This window comes from Pinus tabuliformis, chromosome 8, assembly GCF_031772625.1.
Source record: "Pinus tabuliformis cultivar Carrire ecotype Pingquan chromosome 8, CPIR1, whole genome shotgun sequence".
NCBI lineage: Eukaryota > Viridiplantae > Streptophyta > Pinopsida > Pinales > Pinaceae > Pinus > Pinus tabuliformis.
In genome coordinates, this window is record NC_142294.1 from 204,242,531 (window position 1) to 204,248,530 (window position 6,000).

The window sequence follows — 6,000 nt, forward strand, 5'->3', positions numbered from 1 at the left end:
TTGTAGGTTCATTTGAACCTCCTTTGAAAGCCGCAACTTTTGGTGGTGGAATGAAGTCAATCCAACGAACGGTTTGCAAGATATCGACTGCCCTAGTTTGAAGCCGGAAACTGTTGAAACTGAAGCTGCAACTGAAGAAGTAAAGATTGACTTGTGTGGCCTAGAAGATCTCCTCATCTGAACTGCGTTGTAGGTTCATCTGAACCTCCTTTGAAAGCTACAACTTTTGGTGGTGGAATGAAGTCAATCCGACGAACGGTTTGCAAGATATCGGCTGCCCTAGTTTGAAGCCGGAAACTGCTGAAACTGAAGCTGCAACTGCAGAAGTAAAGATTGACTTGCGTGGCCTAGAATATCTCCTCATCTGAACTACGCTGTAGGTTCATCTGAACCTCCTCTGGGAGCCGAAACTTTTGGTGGTGGAATGAAGTCAATCCGACTGTCGGTTTGTGAGATATGGTCTGCCCTAGTTTGATAATGAAGCCGCTAATGTTGATGCTACTGATCTAGGGTTTGCTACTGCTGATATGAATCAGATTTATTGTACTATTTCTCTCTGCTGAATTATTGAAGATAAAAGAAGATTTGATCAAAGGGTTTCCCCACACATTGTGGGGTTTGTCCCTGGCTAGCCGCCACATCTTGTGTCTCTTGTCTTGGCTTGTTTTCTGTCAATCGTTTAATGTTCTATCTGCACTTTACTTTATGTACATGTGATTGAATATAATAAGAAAAAAAAGTAAACTGTTATAAGCATAGAACATACCATAACTTAACAGCCTGATTACCAGCCAATGATGTAAGTTGTTAACAAGTGTGAGAGGAATCACCGATAATGATGATGACCCTCAAGGTACTACAGTACAATTTGCGTGGTGTGAATAAGGGACTTGGCATCGAACACCGTGCAAAATCTTTCGGTCGAAGGCCATTGATGTAAACCTATTTCCGGAAGTGAGAAACTTGCCATTGAGGCATGCAAGCTTCAAAGTACTGAAAGGGTTGTTCCTAAGTCGACTTCTTGGATAATGAGCTGATGTCGACAAGAAGCGACCCGCCGTAGGAGGGCCTTAATGAATCCCACATCTACGACACGGAACGGAGTAAATGATTTTGGAGGTGAACACAATCTGATGATACAGGGTTCAGGGTGGCGGTCATGAAAGAATGGAGCGTGAATGTATTGCAGCGGACGAGACACAGGTGAATTCTCTGAGCGACTTCTCTTGAACATACCGGCAACACTAACATGGATTGGTAGCGTTAACCCCAAATATGGATGGTGTGATGGACCAATGGTGATATGACCAGTGGACGGAACAACCCAACCCGACTCGGATGTGGAGTGAAAGTGTCATGTTCAAGAGCGACTTGCTACCAATAAAGTTTCTTCAAGTTTTTCTTCCCAATTTTTCCCTAGTCATTGCTGACTAGTACCTCTTTATTTTTGTCAAGCTTGAGGAGGATAACATATGCTTGTTCTATAATTTTCCCTTTGGGAAAACCCGTCGCTATATTTTAATGAGCCTAGTGACAGTGAAACTCGTTCTTGTCTGTATGGACAAGTTTGTTGCTATTCGGTTTTAACGAGTTTAACAACAAAGATAACTCGGTCCTTTTCAATTTTAGAGAGTCTGAAAGGGACGTAAAGGAAACTCCAATAATCCTTTTTCGTCATATAATCCCTTAAGTCTAAAAAAGTATAAAATAATACAAAAGGGATGAATTTTCGGTAATTTTAACAAGCCTAACAAAACAAGCGCTCGATCTTTTTGTGTAATAATCCCCCAGGTCCAAAAAGATTAAAATCTAGAGGAGGGTTAGCACTTCCGGTCACTTTAAAGAGCTGGAGAGGCCAATCACTCGGCAATCTTTTCATATTTTACGAGTCAAGTGAAAAGAGCTTAAAGGAGACTTGTTTTTTGAGGAACGAGTGATAATTTCGGGTAGCAGCTGATTCCAGGTAAGGTTTGGAATTTTCCAATCACGGCAGTGTCACAAGGATGGCTAACAGGATCACTCTTCGCAGTTGTTCCTCAAAATGGGTAAACAATCAAATGGAGGTGAATGATCGGCTAAAACAGAGTGGAGGTGATGATGAGAACACGACCAGGGCTCAAAAGTTGATGATAATGCATTCACAATGGTTATTTACCGGAAATTGGTTCATTTTTTAATAAGCTTAAACTCTGGGGGAACGTTTGCTCATTGCTTATGTTTAATTTTTAACGAGATTGAACTCCAGATAAAAACTGCTCGTGGCGGGTTTATTTTTTAACGAGCTTGAACCCTGCGGTAACACTGCTCATGATAAGTTTGCATGCCCCCAGCATAATAACGCAAATCGAGGTGCATGCCCCCCAAGCTTCATTGCATTCAGCACGGTGGTTGGAATGAAGGTTTACCTTCAAGATCTTTGAAAGACTCGATTTGGATTTTACGAGATCGTAATCAAAGACTTGATTTGGAAAGGGAGTTGTTTCATTTTTTAATGTGGTTGACACATGAAAAGAACTATCCTCAGAATCCACCATATTTACAGTATTTGATAGAAAATCAAAAACTAAAGGATGATTAAGGTTGCCAGAATAATCTTCGTGGTAATCCGGAAAATGGGAACAATGGTGGTAATCTTCCCATGGTGCCTCTCCTATCATCTTTGACTAAATGATTCCTTCGTCTGTAGAATGTACAGGCAACCAAGGGTCTGAAGAGGTGCCATATTCCTTAGACCTATCTATCCAAACACTCGATGAGCGTTGATTTGGGTTTGCCCCCCAGGCCAAGAAAATTGATTGCTACAATATTTCTATAATGGCGATGATCCATGCTGTCAAAATGTTCAGGAATCTTCTGAATCTAGAAGTCATCATATTGCAGGTTCCCACAATGGCCACTTCCGCTAGATTGTTTGGAGGCGGTAGAGCAAAAGTCCCCATCAATGTAGGGTCTTTTAGTAGGCCTACTCCGATATTTTGAAGCGAATGAGGGCTTTCGTGGATCATCGGAATGCTTCCCGTAACTTGTGAACTGTTGGGGAGAAATGCTTGTTGGTCAACGATTGTAATTCCTCCTTGAAAGGAAATGCAATCTTTGTAAAGTAGGTCGACACAACGGCAGCCATAGCTTATATCTAGGGTCTTCCCAGTAGGATGCTGTAATCGAGGTTTCCGTCAATTACTTCAACATCTATTTCTACTATTTTGCCCTGCAGTTCGACTTGCAAGTTACTTAAAATCCCATATGGGGTGTATGTTCGTCCATCAAATGCTTTTAATGTCGTTGAAGATCGCGACAAGGTTGGAGATCCTAAAGTTTTCCAACAACTCATTAACATAATGCATGTAGATGCCCCCTCATCAATAATTGTTCAATGAACAGTTTTGTTGAGGGCTTTCACTTGAATAAGGAAAGCTAGTTGAGCTGGTAACTGAGGGTCATATCCTTTGTGATTAAAGGACACAAGATTGGAATCCGTTGGGTCAATCCCACCTATCGCTGATAATAAATCTTGCTTTTGGGAGGGGCAATTTTGCAGTATCTCAAGTGTTGACATAGCGGACGGCGATTGGGCCAGATCCTCCACTATATTATAATGTCGTGCTACTCTAGCACGAGGATTAAACGTCGATTTGTGTACTACTCCCTTTGGCGGTTTTATCGTTAGCTCAGGAGTGATGGGTGGCACAACTTCAGTCGAAGTTGTTGTCGAACTACTAGGTTGATCATTATCCTTGTTGTTCAACAGCTGTGGATTCCTGTAATCTTTATTCCTTGTCGATATTAAAGCATCATTTTGCTGCTTTGAAACAGACAACATTAGCACTTGGGACGGGGAAGCATTGTCACTAGCAACCAGATTTGTTCCTGGATTTGGAAACGGATCAGTCAATACCACCGAGGTCTTTGAATTCTTAAAGAATTTTCTAAGCTCAGCTTTATGTGGAAAATTTTTCGTCCAATGATCCTCATCACATATGAAGCATGGATGACTTGGTTTCCTATCTCCAGAAGGGTTTGCAGAAGATTTTTCAGGAGACAACTCCTCCTGTTTCTTCTTCTTCCCTTTCTTTTTCTTCTTGCCCCCTGGTTGCTTTGGTTCTTTGCCTTTGTTAGTTGACACAGCATTTACCTCCGAGGCAAGAAGTTCCTCATTTGCATTTTGACCTGTAACCGTACGGGCCTTTTTCGACTTAGCCTTTACGGTTTTTGCGCTGGTCGTGCCTATCACGCCGTCCCAGCATGAGAGTCTTTGTTTGATTTAGGAGAGGGAGGAACGGAAAATTCCGGTCTAGGAGCATCAAGGATTTTATCGTAGAGCGTGCCAGACTGATTATAGATCAAGTCTAAATATTGCGCACAAGAAATTACTTGCTCTTTAGTGACGACTCCTCCCTTTGCCACATCTTCCGTAATAGAAGGTAAAAATGACTTAATAAACCATTCAGCCAACAGCTGATCAGGAACATATGTTTTCATCATTCTACGACGATGTCGCCACTCATGAATATGATCGGATATGTGAGTGGCCATTGTTTGTTTGAAATTGGTGAGAAGCTCTGTTCCCGTTTCGTACTTTATAGGTAACTGAAAATGGGTTAAAAAGGTTGTGGCTAAGGTGCTGAAGTTATCGAATGAGGCTCTAGGCAATTCGATATACCACTTTGTCGCCGGACCAGTTAACGTTCTCTCAAAAAGGTGAAACCTTATCGAATCATCGTTGAGGGTGTTGGATGAACACAACAGATGAAATGTCATCACATGATTCGACGGGTCTTCACCCGGATTTCCATTAAATTTAGGAATATCTGACGGAAGTTTGTGCGGAATCGCAGGCCACCAAGGGGCGTAAGCGATTGGATCATTTGTTAGCCAGTTTAGATCTGGTAACTCTAAAGTTGCCACGAAGGGTAATTGTTGATTCAGGTTCGGCGAAGCGTACCCAGGATAAGATGGGATTGCCTGAGCAGTGGGTCTTTACATACCAGCATAGTTCATTTGATGCTGATAACTTTGATAAGGTTGATGGGCATAACCATTATGAAATGGTTGATGTTGTCCGTTTTGAATATACGGCTGCCCATTACTTGCAAAGACTTGGTGCTCATATCCTTGGTAAACTTGTTGGAATTGTGGTTTTTGATATTGCACCATCCATGGTTGTGAGACCATCTGTTGTTGCCCAATATTGGTTGTTTGACCGAGATGAGGGGTAATGGTACCCGTTTGAGCCTGGGTCACTTTAGTTAAGGAGCCACTAACCGATGATTGTGGTGGCGTCGCAGGGACAAGGGGCTGTTGGATTGTGACCTGAGAGACTTGAGGTTGGCATACAATAGGTAACGCTTGTACTTGCGACACCATCACAATAACCGGTGTAGTGGGGATATTTGACATAGGCATACTTTGTTGAATTGAGTATACAACTCTTGGTTGTTGATGCAGTATTGGTATCCAACCACTGGATGTAATTCCAGCATAACCTGAATTCTGTTGCAAACTCTTGTATGTTTGACCTCCCGGAGGCGACAATGAAAGGGCATATTGCCCTCCATACAGCGGTAATCCGGTGCTTAAGGGAATTATTTTCCTTTGAGGACCGGACTGCCCAAATTGACATTGCGAAGGATCAATTTTCTGAGACTCAACATAAGAGATTCCAGATATTATTCCGGATGAACAAACGGGAACAGACCATACCGTTGAAACAGCCCCTGGATGGATCCCATCCAGTGATTGAGAGCTAGTTGTGATAAATGGTATGCCGGCGAACATTGTCGGAGTAGCAGCAGGAAGTTCTGTCGCTGCTGTGTCAGATGACACAGTCCTAGATGTCAACGGTTGTTCAGACATATCTAGTCTATCCAAAAGGTTTCCTAGCGATTCTACAGGAACTTCCGATAACGGTAGACTAATTTCTGATGAAGAAGGATATAGAGTGACCCCTACTCCAAATTGCGATGGAGTACTAGATGGTGGATCCTCCACAATCTCTTCTAT